Below are 19,813 nucleotides of genomic sequence, written 5' to 3'. Positions count from 1 at the left end.
AGATTCTCAGAAAATATGAAAACTTTCCTTTCTGATTAGTTAGAGAAAGGTTGGGGAAGACAAGGGGAAATACATCAATGAGCCAATCGATTACTGTTATTTGTTGGGATTAATTTGGTGACTAATATTTTCAATGCCCATCAGTCTAGTAAAAGTGATTTTGACTTTACTTTGTAATGATAACAGGACAGCCCAAGTGTTTTCTAATATTGCTTGTTTTCCCCGGGTCGGGGATTTTTTGCATATGGGAAACCAAGCCAAACTTACTGGTAATAGCCACATCCATGATTTGTATTAAAAACAACTATCCCTCTGGGCAATAGATCTGCTTACATGGGTGCATCTGGGAACATAGGCTAGTTATCTGTATAATAATAACGTGCCATCTTTCAAAAAGGGATCAGAAAAATTAATTAAAAAATACTTCAAATTATGCCCATGGTCAAAAAGAACATAGTAGAAATGATTCTGAACATTGTCCACTCAGAATTTACCGAGCAGAGTATGCCAAGCAGACGCTTATAAGTTCTTGCCATGTTTTAACTCATGATCTGCAAAGAGGTGGGTATTTTCCTCAGATGAGAGAAGAAGAAATGGCCACAGAGAAGCTAAGTAACTTGTCCAAGGTCACATTACTAGTGGTGGCAGGGTTGGATCCAGGCTGAGGCCAAACTGTTTCTGGAAGCCGCATTCCTAACCACTGTGGTACAGAGGAGAGCAGGCACCTGCAACTTTGCAGCAAGACCCTTGGTTTCTTTAAAGGCTTTTCTTTCTTTATTTGTGTTCCAAATGGACTCTTGTTGGTTTTCAATGGAAATTTTGTTGTATGTATTCGTTAAAGTGCATGAAGGTAATTAAGTATTTGTCCGACTAATATATATATATATTCCTGGAAATTATATGAAAACAGAGAAACTCTAAATTCTCTGACTGTAGGTTGTCCTTTGCTGTTCTCCCACCAGCGTGTCCACGCACATCATAGGAGAGGAGCTATAAGCTGTCTCCTCGGCCGGTGTTTACAAACAAAAGAATCGTGCATCATGGCAGGTGACATGGGAGTTTGTGTTTTGAGAATGCAGGTGTCCAGCTCACTTTATTTACAACATCATTTGAAGGGATTTATGGTCTAAGTCTCGTTTCATTGAAGCTTTAAAAGGCTTCAATGAAAAAAACAGCATTGCTTACTAATTGTGACTTCTGAGATAGACAAGAATTTTAATTTCGGGGGATAGATAATTTTTAGAGCAATTGAACTAGTTACTGTGTGTCTACAGCCTTTGAAAACTAGTTTTAGAAATGCCTTCCTTTCCATATGTTGTGGCGCTTTTCTTTCAGCGCTTTTCCTTGGAGGTGGGTTTTGAAGTTGAATCTTGGTGGCAGAATTCACCACCCTAAAGTTTACTGATCTGAACCTGAGAGATCAAGTCAGGGGTGAGAAAAACTTCAATTCCCTGGGCAGATTATAAGCTTGTTCAAATAAACAGAGGATGTTAGCTTCCAGAATTGTCAAACTGTCACCTTTGACCAGGGTTGAATTTTCTTTGAATGTTGACAGAAATTACAGTGTCAGTGGAAAAAGCTTAATGCGAAGTATCTATAACTCAGAATTTCCTTATGTTTGTGTCAGTAAGATCCTACAATTAAAATTGGTTATTTTTTTTCTGTTGTTTTCTATGTCTGATGAGTTTTAAAAGCTTTGAGTGGGGTTTTCCAGTCTTCAGATGAGAGTAAATTAGAAAGTTTGTGAAAAACTCTTTTGTGTTGTCTAAAATTCAGAGCCTATAGCCGGTGGCAAATCACTATGTTTTTATAAAGAGTAGGATTTAAAAATACAGCCTGGGGAAAATAAGTTACATTCACAGGTGCTATAGTCACATTATAAAAAGAAACTGTTAAGCACTCATCTGTTAAAATGCTAAAAGTTGGAATTAATCAACTTTATAACAGAACATTCTACAGGATATTCATCTGTAGTTTAAAATTGGTAAGATTTTCTTTCAGAAGTAATTCCAGTTCTATTTCTTCATTTTGTTTCATGTTTCTAACAATTTTTTGGTCACCTTTTAAGCTTGAGAAAAGTAGCACACCAGGGGTCTACAGAAATACACAGCTCTTCACAAAATCAGAGTCACTTTGCCCACCTGGTAGGTTTATGTTGTTATGATGTTTAGATTTGTGATGTTTCTAGCAGAAAATGAGGAAGAATTACAGTGAGAATTGGACATTACAGAGCCTGGTCCTCAAAGGGGCAGAGGATTTAATATACAGGGTTACAATAAAAATATTTCCTCATTACTTGTTGTGTTTCACTTATGTGGTGATACATGGAGAAGCCGAGCATACGTTTATTTTGAAGGTGAGTTTATACTGCAGTGAGTTTAAACGTCCCAAGAATACTAATTCCATTGTATTGGCCTTCCTCCTTAACTTTTGAAGGTATCAAAACAAAATAGGAGATATTTGGCTTCCTGAATAGATGAATGCAGTTAACATGCTGTGCTGGTGAGGAGGCATGATCCTTTGATTTTGCAATTCCAGAGCAAAGCATATAATTTTAAAGGAGTGGGTTCTTAAATAAGTCACTTATTTCCTTAGCACACATTTTACATTTTGTCCTAAAAAAGTGACTTCCTTAAAATTTACAGTTTTGAATTTTTGTTACCCAATGTGAGAGGTCTAGTTTGGACAGAACTTAACATTATGTTCTGGTTAAATTTGAACAGGACGAACATAAAAAACAGTGGTTTTTATGGAGTAACTCATTAAAAATTGATACATATGTATAAATGCATAAGAATTATTAAGAACTTCTTTATGGCAAAAATGCCAGGAACCAAAGGTAAATGACAAGAGAAGAAAATATTTTTAGCATATATGACAAAAGATTAGGGGGGGCTAATAGTCTTGATAAATAAAATATATATATACACACACACGTATGTATATAATTAGAAAAAGATAGTTCCCTCAATAGGAAAAGAATAAAAGAAGAAACACAAATGGCCAGTAATCATGTAAAAGTATGTTCAGAAATTAAGAAATGTGGGCAGAAGCAGTGGTATAGTTTTTCTAGTTTACAAAGGCTAAAAGTATCGAAAAAAGTGAAAAACGGCATTGCTTAGGAATGTGGGGAAACTGGCACCTTCATACTCATTAGTTGGAATGTAAATTGATACCTTTTTTTTTGAAGAGCAGTTTGATACATATATTGAAAGCCTTAAAAATTTCATACTCTTTGACCTAACAATTCCATCTAGATGACATAATCTGAAATGCATTCACTATTTGTATACAAGGATATTCCTCTTATGTTATTTAAAATAGCAGTAAATTGGATACATCATTTTTTAGCATTACAGGATAACTAAACTAAACTGAGGCATATCTGTACAATGAAATACTATTCAGCCATTTAAAAATGTTACAAAACAATATTTAATGACGTAGGTAAAGGTCACAGTATATTACTAAATAAAAAAACAATCACAGTTGTGCTTGGGGCAAAAAACAGGCATTGAAAAAAGATTTCTTCTGGGGTATGGGAACCTGGTATGTTTGTGTTTCTAATATCTTCTCATTTTTCTGTAATAATCCGGGACTACTTTTGCAATCAAAAAAATGTTATTTTTAATACATGGATATAGAAAATATGAGGTGTACATGTATATATGGAATATTACTTAGCCATTAAAGAGAAGGAAATTCTATTTGTGACAACCTGGATGACTCTTGAGGGCATTTTGTTAAGTAAAATAAGTCACGTAGAGAAAGAGAAGTCCTGTATGATTTCACTTATTTGTGTACTCTGAAAAAACCGAACTCAAAAACAGAACAGATTGGTGGTTGTGGGGCAGGGACTGGAGAAATGGGGGAAGGTGGTCAAAGGGTACAAGCTTCCAGTCATAAGATGAGTAAGTTCTGGGGATGTGAAGTGCTGCAGCCTGGTGACTACACTTAACAATACTGTCTTGTCAGTTTTTAAGTTGCTAAGAGAGTAAATCTTAAAACTACTGGCCACACACACACAAATTATCAGTGGTAATAGATATATTAACCATATCGTAGTAATCATTTCACAACATATGTATATAGACATACCAGATTTTCAGGTTGTACACCTTAAACTTCTATAATGTTACTATGTCAAATATCTCAATAAATCTGAGGGGGGCTTCTTTTTTAAGATTATTAAGATTAAGATTTATTTATCTTAGGATGAAAAAACCTGTCTTTGTTTTCACTATGCCCTTTTTAGCAATGAGTAGTTTGTAATGTTTTAAATATTTGCCATAGTATACTTGTTTGGTATGGTTATATGACATCTTTTGTTGAAGAGATATCAAAACCATTCTCATTGTATTTAATGTTTTCAGAGTTAAGTTAATAATTTGAATTTAAGGGCTGAGTTATTTTCTGTATCTGGTGGAATATTCTATGTTTTTGTATATAAACTGATGGAAAAGTATATTGTTTTATAAATATAAAAAGAAATTATAGGACTTACTCAGTTTTACTGGGTCTCTCCATGTTCCTATAAAATTTGGGGAGTATTTTTTTCTCTTGTCAAAAAAAATTATTTTGTTTTACTTGTATATGTGCTCTGCTAATTCATCATTCATTTCATGTTGAAGATGTGGTTTTTTTTAACTTTTGAAACAGTTTCATCTAGTTTATTCTACCTTTGCACCCTGAACATTTTATTATTTCGATATGTTTTCTGCATTTGCCTTGGTACTGCTTTCCCTTTCTGAGGATACCCACAAAGGCTGCTAGGTTTATGGATTTCTTTTCTTATAATTACGTTAGTTATGTTTAATGACTTCTCTAAATGTTATTATGGTATTCATTTGGGACTAACTGGTGAAGGAAATCTCTAGTGAAAGATGCTTTCTCTTGGGTATATATCATTGCTAATACAGGAGACTTGTGTTTTGCCTTAATTAAATTCATATTTAATAGTTTCTTTGCAACTAGATTTAGTGTTTAAAAGCATTTTAACATTTTAAGGAATTTTAAGAAGAAAAATGAAAATAGATTCAAGTTGATGTTTTAGAATTGTGGGCACAGCTGTTGGATCTTATCACTTTCTAGCAAATTGTGTGTGTGTGTTTATGTGTTTATATGTGTGTGTATATATACAGTGAGAGAGAAAATTATATATATGTATATATATATATATATATAGAGAGAGAGAGAGAGAGAGAAGACCTACTTATTTTATGTAAAATTTGACTCAGTAAAAATCTACCTTCACTTAGATTGTGCCTTGTAATTTATTGTAATGGAATTTACTGTTACAGAATTTTGTTTTTTGTTTTGAGAATACTAAAACATAAAATAAATCATACAGTACTTTTTAGTGCTTTTAAAATCCAAATCCATAAGTAGTTCATTCATAGTATTAAAAACTATGAATGTGTATTTGCTGATGTGCCTGCATAAATAAAACCTGCTGACTTTATGTTTCTTTTTTGTTTACCCTTACCTCTCTGCCAGCTGAAAGTGTGATGATCTTGTTTAATCCAAAGTTATGTTTTCTTCTGTTTACAATTCACTTATAGTTGCTGATTTCCCTGTAATTTGTTTTATCTCAATGATATTTAACCAGTTAGGATAATCTCCATTCTTCTTCCTATGTATCTGAATCATTTTCACCACACCGTGGGACATTTTTAAAATCATGTTCATTAGGTCATCAAATCTCGCATCTTATATTTTATAATGTGATCTCAATAAATTATAGAACATATTTCAAAAATAATATATAAAATGATTTATTGCTTTTTTAAATTTTGTTACTTGATTGTGTTCTAGTCATTATCTGATTCTGAGAACTTGGCTATCTTCAGATTTTTGTCTCGTGTGTGTGTGTGTGTGTGTGTGTGTGTGTGTGTGTGTGTGTATGTAAAATACTTCCAAAGTATATAAAGAAATTTAGGGCCTCCCGGGTGGCGCAGCGGTTGAACGCTGGGTTGCGAAGCTGCCTGCAGCCTCTGCAGTGCCGGTTCAATCCCTGGCTGCCAGCGAGGGTCCCACATGGCGCGCAGACCTCGCCTGCCGCCCGCTGCTACCCTCAGCAGTGTACTTCGGTCCTTCTGCCTGTTCTGTTCTCCGCTCTGGCTCTGGTGAATTCTCTCACCCTCCCGTGTTTCTGACTGTACCCAGTGCTTGTATAAATAAATAAATAAATCTTAAAAAAAAAAAGAAATTTATTCCAAAATTTTATGGTGATTGGGTTACCAATCAAGGTAAGACTTAGAAAACACTAAGTAAATGTTTGCTGACTAGTGGGATGTATAATTTTGCTGACTAGTGGGATGTATAATATTTGCTGACTAATGGGATGTATAATTACATATGCTATTTAAGGCAAAATTAGACAACAACTTGACCTAACAAATTATCTATATATGCCAGTGGTTCTTAACCATTTGGGGTAAGGAGGCCTTTTGAGATTCTCTGCCCAGTAAAAAAACACCCATGTATATGTATATTTTTGTATATATATATATATTTGTATATATATATTTTTTGTGTATGTATATATATATATATGGGTGTTGTGTGTGTGTATATATATACACATGTGTGTATATATACACACACACACACACACATTTTTGTATAGAGATTCATGGAATCAGATTATGAGCCTCCGACATGAGCAACCAGCTCCCCACTAACACGGGTAATGCTGGTTGAGGAATATGGAGAAGAGATAACAATCCAAATTTATGGTTAAAATAAACATCTCATATGGTCTTATTTTCTAGGAGCTCAGGAGGGACTTGTTTCCCCTGGAACTCAATAAATATCAATCTACTTCAGCATTCTTAAGGTCTATGTTTCACTATATCTATAGCCCTAAATAATTTAGTTAACCCATTATTAATCTATTAATGGATATTTAGGTAGTTTCCAGTATTTTACTCCAGCATTACAGTTTCTTGAGCTGAGTGGGTTTTTCACATTTATCAGACCATCTACTTAATGGAAGTTCTAGAAGTGGAGTTGCTGAGTCATTTGTATAGATAGTGCCAAACTGCCCTCCAAAATGACTATTCCAGTCAACATGCCCACCAGTTAATAATGCTTGACAGGGTTGGCCACTTCCCCACATTGTTTATAATGTGAGTGTTAACAGCCTTTATGTGTTTGCTGGTCTATGACTTTCGTTTGTATTTCTTTGTTTCACATGTGTATTACCATCTTGTTTCCTCCTTGTGATTTGCCTTTTTGTATAATCAGTTTGTTTTTCTATTTTAGGTGTTTGAGTTTTCCCAAAGATCTTGTTGTCTTAAATATTATGAGTAATTTCCTCTTAGATTTTTTTTTTTTTTTGGGTGGGGACAGATTTCAACTATGTTTAGTATTTTTTTGCAGCACAAAACTGTTAACTTTTTTATCTAATAGTTTTTTCTTCTCTGATGGCTGTCAAGACATGCAACACATTTTTTTTAAAGATTTATTTATTTATGCATACAAGAGCTGGGGTACAGGCCAGAGATGTGGGGGGTGAGAGGACTCACCAGAGACAGAGTGGGGAACAGAACAGGCAGACTGACCAAAATACACTGCTGATGGGAGCAGCAGGCAAAACAGGAGAGGTCTGCATTGCCATGTGGGTTGCTCCGTGGGCGGCCAGGGATTGAACTGGTGCTGCAGAAACTGCGGATTGCTTCATAGTGTGGTGTTTAACCCCTTGCAACACCAGGGAGGCCCGACATGCAAGACATTTAGGTAAACCTCCTCTACCCAAAGATTGTAAAATTTTCATTGGCATTTTGTTTTAGAATATTTTTTAAAAGATTTATTTATTTATGCATACAAGAACTGGGGTACAGGCCAGAGGTGCAGGGGTGAGAGGATTCACCAGAGACAGAGTGGGGAACAGACAGGCAGATTGACTGAAATATACTGGTGAGGGGAGCAGCAGGTGAGACAGGAGAGGTCTGCTGCACCATGTGGGTCAGCTCCTTGGCTGGGGATCGAACTCGTGCTGCCAGTAGCTTCATAGTGCTGAGGCTTAATCCCTTGCACTACCAGGGAGTCCCCTGATTTAGAATATTTTATGGATTTATTTCATTAAGTCTCTAGATCCATTTGGAATTTATTTCTATATAAGAAGCGAGGTGAATGTAGTTTTGTTTTCCTGAAAATAGCAAAACTTATTGTGTGCTCACTTATTGTGTGCCAAGTCCTCAGCTAAATGTTTTGCATGTATTAACAATTTTACCTTAAATCAATTCTACATGGCTAGTCAATTATAAAAAAATCAACCATTTTGCACCAGCGTTCTCTTTTCCCCATTGAAGTGAAAAGCCATCTTTATCACATACTGAGTCTTCATATATGTTCAGATCTGCTTCTTGCCTGTGCTGTTCCATAAATCAGTATATCTCTGAATATACCACATCATCTTAATTTTTGGACAATTTATTTGATCATTATATTTTGTTCAGAGAATAAGTCAGAGAAATGAGAATGCTGCATGGATTAGGATAGATTTTTTAATATAACTCAGAATGAATTTCACATTGTTTGAACAGATGGTAGATCATCACCAGTCATTCCATTAAAAAGTCATGAGATTTAGTTGTCTTAAACATATCTTTCTATAGAGATTATGTGACAGAATAATTTTTAAAAATCATACTCTAGGGGCCTCGCTGGTGGCACAGGGGTTAAAAGACACAGTGCCATCAAGCTATCACCAGCCACTATAGCATGGGTTCAATTCCCGGCCAGGGAGCTGACCCACATGGCACAGCAGACCTCTCCTGTCATACCCGCTGCTCCCTTCAGCAGTGTATTTCAGTGGGTCCATCTGTCCTGCTCCCTACTCTGTCTCTGGTGAATCCTCTCATTCCCTGCACCTCTGGCCTACACCGCAGTTCTTGTATGCATAAATAAGTACTAAAAAAAAAAAAAATCCTCTCTATGTTTTCCACTTAAAATAGTGTAGTTTCATTTAAAATTTTCAGTAGGTATAGCAAGACTATAAATTTTGTAATTTAAGAATTTAATATTGCTTTCAATTTTTTGCTCATTCTAAGCAAAATATAGAAGGAAAATTTAAATGTTGTAGGTAAGACACATGTGAACTAGAAAACTGTAAAGCATTATTTAGGAATATGTAAAACATTTATTATAGATTAGCATTGTCCGGTACAAATATAATTTTCAATAGCCAAACTTCAAACTTTAAAAAAGTTTTAAAAAGTTGAAATTAATTGTGTTTATTTTTTAAATCAGATTTTATTGACTTATCATTTATTAACAACACCGTACTTTCTTGGGTGCTTCTTCACCCCTTAGCATGTGCACCAACTTCACCCACCCACCACCGAAGCCCCAGTGCCACAACCTTGCATGTTTATCCCTTCTCCCCTTCTCCTTCTCCCCTGCTACCCTCCAACCTTGGTGCCACCATATTTTTCATAGAGTCTAAGAGTTGTTTTGTTGTGTTTTACCAGTGTGTTTTCTTTGGTTATTATGAATGAACCATCTGGTAAATTGTCTTTCTGAATTAGTGAAATCAACTTTACTAATACATTTTCTTTAACCCAGTATATCCAAAATATTGCCATTTCAACATGTAATCAGTGTAAAAACTGTTAATGAGATATTTTGCTTTTCTTTTTTTTGTACTGAGTCCACAACATTTGGTCTGTATTTTAAATTTATAGTATATTTTAATTTGTGTGTAAAATTTTTACCAGAAATACATGAACCGTGTTCAGATTTAATAAAACTTAGGTGATACGGTTGAAAAAGTAGATTCACGTGCCCAAGTTGTTACAAACATACTTAAAAGTTTTCCAATAACTGAATCAAGCATCAGTTTTTGTTAACATTTACGTTAACTAAAATGAAAAGTTTAGTTCTTCAGTCACGTTAGTGACATTTCAAGTACCCAGTGGCACCTGCGTATTGTGTCTGTCATACAGGACAGTGCAGTTAGTCCTTCTAGACAAACAAAATACAGGAGGCTTGGGCCTCCCTGGTGGCGCAGCGGTTGAGCGCTGGGTTGCGAAGCTGCCCGCGGCCTCTGCAGCACCGGTTCCATCCCCGGCTGCTCCCCGGCCACCGGAGGAGGGTCCCACATGGCGTGCAGACCTCTCCTGCTGCCCGCTGCTCCCCTCAGCAGTGTACTTTGGTCCTTCTGCCTGCTCTGCTCCCTGCTCTGGCTCTGGTGAATTCTCTCACCCTCCCGCGCTTCTGACTGTACCCAGTGCTTGTATAAACACAAAACAAACAAATAAATAAATAAATAAAAACATGCCTCTAAAAATAAATAAATAAAACAAAATACAGGAGGCTTCCTACTTTTAACATCTAGTTTACAAACGACTCAAATACAAATATGGCCTGGGAACTGAAGCCACTTTTCCATATGGGAGCACCAGTCACTCTTACCTGAAGGTGATACCCCTAAAGTTTCCCACCAAATTCCACCCCAGAACACACAGATGTATACATGTGCACCTCCTTTTCTGCAAATTGCAGCACTGAGGTCTGGTTGAAGCATCAGCCACATCCTTGGGGTGCCTGCTCTCAGAGGCCGGGCTCTTTGGGGAGTGGAAGATCAGTCTCTCCTGTGTGGAGCTGGCATGGGGAACAGCCGTGCTAGAACCATTGCTTTGTTACTAATGATCTCCCCTGACTAAAGATTTAGCATCTTCTCCTTTAAAAACAAAATTATAAAGGGTAATTAGGTTTTGAAGCATTGTAAATCAACTTTACAGACTCACCTAGCAACTTTTTATCTCTTTATAACTTCGTATCTCTGGGGAAATGTGCCCTGTCCATACAACAAATGTGCAAGTGCATCTTGGAATATGATTTTATTTGTAAGGCAACCCAGGAAGTGTGCAGGGAAGAGATTGGGGGTTGCTTGTTGTTTTAATTAAAGAAAGGTGTAGGGGCCTGAGTTTTGGGTTTGATGCCTTGCCTAAAGTGTCTCTTGTCTCCTATAACCTTGCTTATAACTCTGGAACAAACCCATTCTGTTTTAGGTATAGCTCAACTATCAAGTCCTTTTTGGCAGAATATTTTTGTCATTTTGTTTTGCTCAAAGGTAGGGAGGTGTTTTTGAGACTGAGTTTGCCTAGAAAAGAACTGTAGTCATCTGGTTTCAGCTACTATTGATTTTTATAGTATACTTAATGTCAGTGCTTAAAATGTGAGCGCTTACAAATGAGATTTTTCCTTCAAAAGGCATCCCCTCTTCCCACCTATTAGTTTAGTCTTAAGAGATACCTAAGGGAGGGAAGTAATTTTTAGCTGTCTTATGGAGGAGGTGATGATAACTCCAATAATGTATGGAAAACTGAACAAACAGAGCCTCAGAAGGCAGACTTGGAGAGTTTCTAGGACCTACCTGCTGCATAATTCCCATCTCCCCCCATTCTGCAGGCCTGCCTTCAGACCTTTATCTTCATGGTCTGTTTAGATCTCTGGTTTTAGAAGGAAAATTTGAAAAAATGAATAAACTTCTGCTTTTCTCTGAATATTGGCTGACATCTAAGCCATATTAGTAGACTGTTTAATGTTAAAACAGTAGCTTTTACTACTAGGTGAACAGAGCTTTAGGAACACCCTTTATTTATTTATTTTTTCAAATAATTTTTTAAAAGATTTTATTTACTTATGCAAGAGCCTGGGTACAGGCCAGAGGCACAGGAGGGTAAGAGGATTCACCAGAGACAGAGCGGGGAGCAGAACAGGCAAACGGACCGAAAGCACTGCTGAGGGGAGCAGTGGGCAAGGCAGGAGAGGTCCACCGCACCATGTGGGTATCAACCTGGTTGGCCGGGAATCGAACCTGCGCTGCAGAGGCTGTGGACAGCTTCACAGCACTGCACTCAACCTGCTGCGCCACTGGGGAGGCCCAGGAACACCTGTATTTTAATACAGTGCCCAAAGTAGCTTAATTATAATGCTTAAAAAACATCCAGAGGGCCTCCCCTGGTGGCACAGTGGTTGAGTGCTGGGTTGCGAGGCTGCCCGCAGCCTCTGCAGCGCCAGTTCGAATCCCGGCCACCGGCGAGGGTCCCACAAAAAACAAAAAAAAAAAAACAAAAAAAAAATCCTGATACAGTTTATTGAATATAAAATTATTCCTAAAATAAAACTGAGGCTATTTCCATAAAGTAAAATCCTTTTCTTCCAAATATAATATGGCAACCCATCTTAGAATATTTAAAATCATCCCTTAAAGATGAAAATGTACACATAAGAATTATGCACCAAGCAGTCAGATTCTTTTGTTATAAAATTCATTCTATTGATTCCACAAAAGATTTTTGCATTGAATTGAGAAACAGTTGGGGAATTTTTAAGTATTTAAAAATATTTCTGTTATACCTAGGTTTTCACTATGGTGGTATTTGTTGTTTCAGTAGGCTATGAGCTATATTTTATTCCATGGGAAGAAGAGGAAGCTAAATGCCTGCTGGCCACCTACTGCCTCCCACTGCTGCACATTGACAGGTGGAAGCACAAGTCCTGTTGTGGATTTTTAACTCCATGCTGTATTTTTAGAACCTTGTAGAGACTGAATCTGTAAATAATCTTTGAAGAATAAATGATTTTATTAGTGGCAAGTATGAAAGTTATCCTCTAAAACCATGTATCATAGAATAAAGCTGTCCTAATACCATAAAGAAGTGATCTTAACTGTGGGATCCTGATTAGACCAGATTCATTTTGCAGATACTATAGTTCCATAAAGGTGATCAGCTCTCAGCAGAGAGGAACAGATGTCTTGGTTTTATCAGAACTTGTTTCTACACTGCCAACCAAGCCTTTTGCAAAAATCAGTCACTGCCCTTGTTGTTTTGATTGTATTCAAATGCTTTTAAAATTTTTTTTCCAGATTTTAAAAAAAGATTTATTTTTATTTATTTATGCATACAAGAGCTGGGGTGTAGGCCAGAGGTGCAGGGGTTAGAGGATTCACCAGAGACAGAGTGGGGAGCAGAACAGGCAGGTCTACTGAAATATACTGCTGAAGGCAGCAGTGAGAGAGACAGGAGAAGTCTGCTGCCATGTTGGTCAGCTCCCTGGCCGGGGATTGAACTTGTGCTGCAGTGGCTGCCATAGCTTCATAGTGCTGAGACCAGGGAGACCCTTGTGCCACCAGGGAAGCCCTCCAGATGTTCTTAGATGCCCAGGCTTTGCTGTTTACCTAAAAGATTCTGTAGTAGTCAGGTAATATCCTTTTCCCCTAAAATAAAAAGAAGAAAAGTAACAAAAATTAGAAATAATAGTATAGGCTACATTTACTTAAACTTTAAAGTATTTAATATTAGACATTAGAATTTAAGTTCCATAAAAGGCATGTCTGTTTTGTTTACCCCTTATATCGATACCTGGGTAGAACCTGTCATATAACGGATGCTTATTGAACATGTGTTAAATCCTTATTGTTTCTAGGAAAGGGTTGTTTACAGTAGGCAGATGCTCATCTCTGATAGCAGCTTAATTCCATTTACTCCCCTTTAATCTCAATAAGGGGTTATATGTAGAGACTGCTTCATCCTTAGAAGGGCTGAAAGTGTGCCTATCACTTTGAAGAAAGAAAAGAGGGGGAAAGTCAATTCTCTTGGTTTCCTTTAAATGATAGAGTTAAAGATGAAAGAAATTTTAGTTCACTAGGCAAGAACCCCCTCCCCAGTACAGATTTTCCTGTATTATATCTATGTGTGTTTAAATTTTCCATTTTAACCATCTTTAAGGGCAAAGTTAAATGGTATTGAGTCCATTCGTAATGTCATGCTCCCAGCACACGACCCATCTCCAGAACTGTTTGATCATCCCTAACTGAAACTGTACCCATCAAAGAACAGCTTCCTATCTTTCTGTCCCCCAGACCCTGGCCACCACCATTCTATATATGTTTAGCCATTCTAGGTACCCCATGTAAGTGAAAGCATACAACATTTATCTTTTTGACAGTTTTTCTTTTCTCTGGTTTTTAAAAATTTTTTTTCTGGTACCTAGAACTAGCCAGTGATGCATGCACAGTAGGTAGCCAAAGACCAGTCAATCCTACAGTTTGTTACATACCACTAGGGGGTTATTAAAGCTCTGGGAATGTGATTCCTCATCTGTATGTCTGTAGGCTTACGTCCTCCATGTCTTGCTGATAAACCTGCACCAACAGTAATATCAGAGATTAGTCTTTCTCCATGTTTCATAAGCAAATTGTTCTTCTTCTTACAGCCTAATTATGAATGGAAAACTACTGATACACTGTCATAGTTGTATAGACATTAAGAAAAACTCTGCATAAGAGACCATAGCTACAAGAGAGGTTTCTTCAATAGCAATTTCATTTAGAAATTTTAGTCTTATACTTTTTTCTTTGTTTTCCTATTCTTCTTGTATCTTCCCTTTCTCTCTCCCTATCTCCCTTCCTTTCCCTTCTTTTCTAGCCTCTCTGCTTCCCCTTCCCTCCTTCCTTCCTTTTTTCTTTCTCCCCCCTCTCCCCAATTTTTCTAAGTAGTTGCTACAGAGACAGCTTGATCTTATGCTCCAAATAAAAGTTGTGGGTCTGTATCAGTCCACCTGGAGAGAGATGGAAAAAAAGAGTAAGAACTAAAACTAAGGAGGAAAGAGCCTAAAAATTTTAATAAACAGAAACTAACTTGTTGAGGAAAAGGAGAAATACACTAGGAGATCTGAGTGGTAACAAAACAGGGAAATTCTGTAATGAGAGAGAGCGCATGCGCCTTGGAAGTAATTTGAAAGTAACCTGTGGAATTTAGATTTCAAACAGGATCTTAGTCTATGGACTGTTTTAGAGCCTCTTCAACAGAACATTGAACATGGAGCTAGTCAGGTAAGTTCTGCCTCTGTCTCCTGCACACTTACATGGGGCAGAGCTCTTCTTTCCTTGACTCTATTTCTTCACCCTGTAAAATGGAGGGTCAATAATTAGATTTAGAACCTCAAGAGTTTGAGCATTTTTAAAATTGCTCTGCAAGCATTTTTAAAATTGAATTTTTATTGTGTCTCCAAATGTGGGTGTTAGTGTGCCAGACAGTAGTATTCACAATGGCAGATTGCCCAAAACCAAGATGGACTTCCATTGGAGAGGTGGAAATGGCTGTGATGGAATTCAGTAACCCCAGTACCCTGGACTTCGGGATGTTAGGAGAACATTCTTTCCATCCTTCTTGTGAAAACGTGAGTCGACGTACACTGCCGTCATCGTCATCGTCCCACAAATTGAGATGGCCAGTATCTGTAGCGTTTGCTAGTCACAAATAGATGCTTGCGTTTCTCACTTGTTGTCCTACGGCCCTTTTCAGTTCAGTATGCTTTCATTGGCACTTACTTTGGTTTTCTTTACAGCAGCAGCTGCTAATTAGTGACAGCTTTTGAGCAAACAGCTTGTCATTTTTGGCAGGGGTAGAGGACAGCCATAGCAAGTCAAGACTGTATTTTCATTTGCTAAATATACTTTGCTACATGGAAATACATCTTGAATAAAAAATAGTCTGTAGTCAAAGGTGGCTGTATTTCCTGAAATATCTTCCTGAGTTGCTCTCCCATCCTGTAGCTGAGGAACTCTGAGGAGATAAAAAATAGGTTCAGTGTCTATCAGACCAGAGCCATTAGTCCTGAGTCATCGTCCTAATGTTAATCTACATTCTGGATGTAGAACCTCATCCTCTTGTTTTGGCACAATAGTAAATCTTTCTGGATTGTATTTGGTAGTAACTGAAGGAGTGAATTGTTGATAAAGGAGCTTTCCATTTGTACTTAACTTTCTTGAGACATAATCAAAGGAGAGAAACAGTTTCATTTGCATAAAGAAGCAACTTTCTTTGGAATTTCAGCTCATATTAGCATCGCCATCTTCCATGTAATTCTCTCTGAAATTGCTGCATGGGGGTCTTATCTCTATTTTACACACTGGTCACAGTGTTTATGGAATAGTACAACTAGCAATTATATTTACCTTGATTAACACCAATGATGAGTCAAAACCTCCGTCACAGTTTCTATAAGTATGATTCAGTCCCATTATTCCTGTAATAAGGATTCAAGTTAATGATCTTCAGTGTTAAAAATAACCTCTTGAAGGAAATGACTGACCTACTATCTATTTTCCCCAATTTAGCTTCGTTTTGTAACATGCAGGTCTGCCAAAATTATATTTAATTTAATACACAATTATTGAATATCTACCAAGTACTGTCTTGAGGAAATCAAAATGAAAAAGACATGGCCCTGCCCTGTGGTAACTTGCAGTCTGGTGATTGAGCAACCGATCACACAAAATTGCTTTGTTTCTTATGTCCATGGAGTAAATTCTAATTCTAGAGAGGTGAACAATCCATCTTTTAAAAATGGGATGATTAAAATGATAAAAGGCATAGGATACAAGTGTTATATTGATTCTTTTTTTAGCTAAAGATGTTAAAGGTTGTGTGAGGCACTTTTCACAGGAGTCTGGAATTGCCAGGTGTCCCTGTCCCAGATTTCTCGGGCATGTCGCCCTGTCTCTGCACAGCGCTGTGAAATTCTTCCCCAGCAGAGCACCTGCTGCTTGTGTCCTGGCTTGATGAGCCCAGGTGATCTACCATTCAAGTGGGGTTTCATCCACACTGTACACAGCAATGTAGTCATTTCTACATTTGTCACGTTCATGTTTATATTTATAACTTATTTCTTTTCCTAGCACTTAATGAATATTGGCATTAAGTAAGTTGATGTGTAATTATTGATGTGAACAGTTATCCAGGTGACAGCTGACTTCAGTATTCTTTGCAGTCCTATCTTACCCATGAGAATATTTCACAAGGTTTTCTTTTTCTTCTCCGCATTCATGTTAGTGATATTCTTCCTTTAATGAGAAATGTTTTCTGTCAGTGGAAAATCTGGTGATGGATAATAATGTATCTAATGGAAACCTGGTAAGGAATTTGGGAATGAATAGAACCACTTGGCTTATAGGAAATGTCACAGAGTCATTCTGACCACAAGCGGTCAGGATCTGGCTTTGGCCTCATTGGAAAGTTACCCACCCCCACAAAGGTTCTGGTTATTCTCCTCCCATTCCCTGTTACAATCTAAAACTTTGAGCTGATTTCTGACTGATTTCAAGCAGTGAAGGTGAACCACCAAACCCCTGCTATGGCTTCCTTTGGTCATGTTTGAGGTTTGTCATCTGGCTGTTTTCTGATCTTTAGGGAAGGGAGTCCCACTTAAGGCAGTTTGGGATTGCCAAATATTTTTTAAGTCTCTATTTGTAAGGTGCACTTTGTGTTAACTCACTTTGTAGCTTCTATCATAAAGCAGTCTGAAACCACAGGTATCATTGTCAGGAGAAACTCATTTGGTTATATGAGGGTTTTTAGTAGGTACAGCACTGGGATTGAGAACATGACTGCTGGAGGTGGGCGGTGTGGGTGCTAATCCTAGCCCCAAGTGTGCAGGACTTTCGGAAAGTTTCCTGACTCTTGGGCCTGTTTTCTCACCTATAGAATGAGGATGGTGACCGCGCTGCCTCAGAGTGTTGTCATCAGAATGAAATGAGGGTACATGCAGAACACATGATGTAGAAAGAGTTCCTTGAATGTTTATCATCGCTGCTGTTACTACTATTATTACTGCTGCTACTAGTGCCCCCTTTCACCCTTTTGCCATGCTGCTTCCTTTGCTCCTGTTTTAAGTTTGGTAATTAAGTATAGGAAAGGCTTAGAAACTAAGTGGGTTATTTTGTTTCCAATGTGACACAGTTTCTAAATGTAGATAGCAGTAATTAATTTAGCATATGTAACAAACTAATACGTTTTTCTTTGAACCTGAAACTCAGCATTTCATATGATGTAGTCTCTCAGTTGGCTTGCAGACTCTCCGTCATCAATGCCTAGAATCTTTGATGATGGGAGCATGTAAGGGAGAACAAGAGTTTGTCTCATAAAAATGCCTTGTGCCTCTGTTGCCACCACAACCTGAAACTAATGACTTAGAAACCACACAGAGCTGCTGTATGGCAAGTAGGCAGGGCCCCTCCAGAGGACCTGTCCCAATTTCTTGTGAGATGTATGCACATAGCTAAGCCAGGAACTGATCTGGCTGAGAAAATGTAAGTCTTTGTTTCCCTGCCTCCTTCACTCTTCCACTCAGAAGGATCTAATTTTGTTGCTTTTAGGAAGCTTGAATATATATATGCTCCCTTAATTTAAAGAAGTCCATGTGAGAATGTTGTATTGCTTCTTTGGGGATGGAGATCTTCAATATTATTCCATAAGTATTTGACGTTAGCACCTAAAGAAGATTTAAAATCCTATTTCCTTTCCTCTCCCCTCTTTATTATTAGCTGTGTGGACTTTTCTTCATGTCTAACCTAAGAAAATACTATACTCTTCACATATGTACTTCTACTAACCCAGCCGGTGCTTTAGTTTGTAGGACAACTAAGGATTTGACTGTATTTTGAACTGAGGAACGCTAAAGACTTGTTTTCATGTAAATCAACCGGTGACCTTATATGTTGTCACATTTATGATAGCCCAAATACCATTTTATTTTTAGGTGCAGGCTTCTGGAGCATTTGTGCGACATCTAGGATGGTTGTAATCCTGTCCTTTTTCTCATGTGAAAGTACACATTAAATCTGGTAATTCTTAATAATTCCACGGTTACTTAAAAGTGTGGTGCCATGTGATCCTGTTGTCTTTAATTCAGTCATCAGAGAGACACTTTATCTTGCATAGGTTCTGGATTTCACGTTTGTTTTGTTTTCTTTGGAGCTTTACTGGAAACCAAATGCTATTGCGTACTAGCTGCAGAAGCATGAGGGGAAGTTGGCAAGAATTAACTGCTTTCTGTTTGGTCTGTCTGAGGCAGCTGACCTTTTGGAAGGAAATCGCTGCTCTTTGCTTCTTCCTGTAACAGTGCAGCCTGCGAAGGAACAGCTGCACAGTAGGGTTCTGCCGTTATCCTGATGTCTCAGGGCATATGCCGTGAGTTAAGAGATACAAGTCTTTCGCTGCATCTGTCATGTGTTGTAGGAACATGCACTCATGCGCACCTGCGCTGTGCTAACTTGTGTGTACATAGCCTTATGTATGGAGAGAGAGAGAGAGAGAGAATATGAGAATGTTTCCAGAAGAGGTAGTTTGTTTTGGTAATGGCAACTGTATTTTATTGCAAAATCCCAGCACTAATGCTGTGGTTACATGGGCAATTGTCTTGTGCACAATTTTGATTCATCTTAATGTTGAGCATCTTGATATCAGCATTGCTCTTACATTGGATAACCCTTTTTACCCCCTAAGAGACCAAGTATTTTTGTTTCCCAAGACAGACGCTCTTACTTAAATGTCATTTTATCTCAAAGCTAAAACTACCTTCTGAACAGAGCTGCTTCCCGTTGTCAGCCCCACCATTTCTGAGGACTTGTTTTACGTAAACTCACACATTCAGAAAGCTTCAGTCAGGCTTCACAAACAGATGCCATTTAGAGAACAAATAAACTAGCCATTGAGGTATTTGTCTCCTTAAAAAGGAGATTTTAGTCATCCATTATTTTAACTAAAACATTTAAGTTCATTTTAGAACCTAGCTTTGTTCTTTTTGAAAGAACTTATAGTTAAGTAATTATGTATGTGCAAAAATGAAATGAATTATTGGTAAATTCAGAGAACACAGCCACCTAAAAAGAGGGGCCAAAACACCATATTCTTCTGCATTTAGTTTGATTTCAGTAGGTGTGTGCTTTCCCAGGGTGTCATTGGTCCCTGTCGCAGATTTACAATTGATAGATTGTTGGGTATCAGTGGTGATGAGC

General features: G+C 37.6%; 1 protein-coding gene across 3 annotated transcripts in view; it reads left to right on the top strand.

Moving 5' to 3' along the window:
* STAT5B (signal transducer and activator of transcription 5B) overlaps nucleotides 1–19,813 on the top strand; it is a 60,212-nt gene that overhangs the window by 4,751 nt on the left and 35,648 nt on the right. Inside the window, exon 1 of one of the 3 annotated variants that reach the window (XM_054688590.1) lies at nucleotides 2,941–3,549. The exons of the other annotated variants lie outside the window; for them this stretch is intronic. The gene's annotated coding sequence lies outside the window, so the exon portion shown is untranslated. Of the gene's footprint in view, nucleotides 1–2,940; nucleotides 3,550–19,813 lie in introns of those variants that run through there. 3 annotated transcript variants of the gene reach the window in all.

Source organism: Talpa occidentalis, unplaced genomic scaffold, assembly GCF_014898055.3.
Source record: "Talpa occidentalis isolate TD23 unplaced genomic scaffold, MPIMG_talOcc4v2.1 talOcc4.7, whole genome shotgun sequence".
Lineage (NCBI taxonomy): Eukaryota > Metazoa > Chordata > Mammalia > Eulipotyphla > Talpidae > Talpa > Talpa occidentalis.
This window is presented reverse-complemented; position numbering and strand designations above follow the sequence as displayed.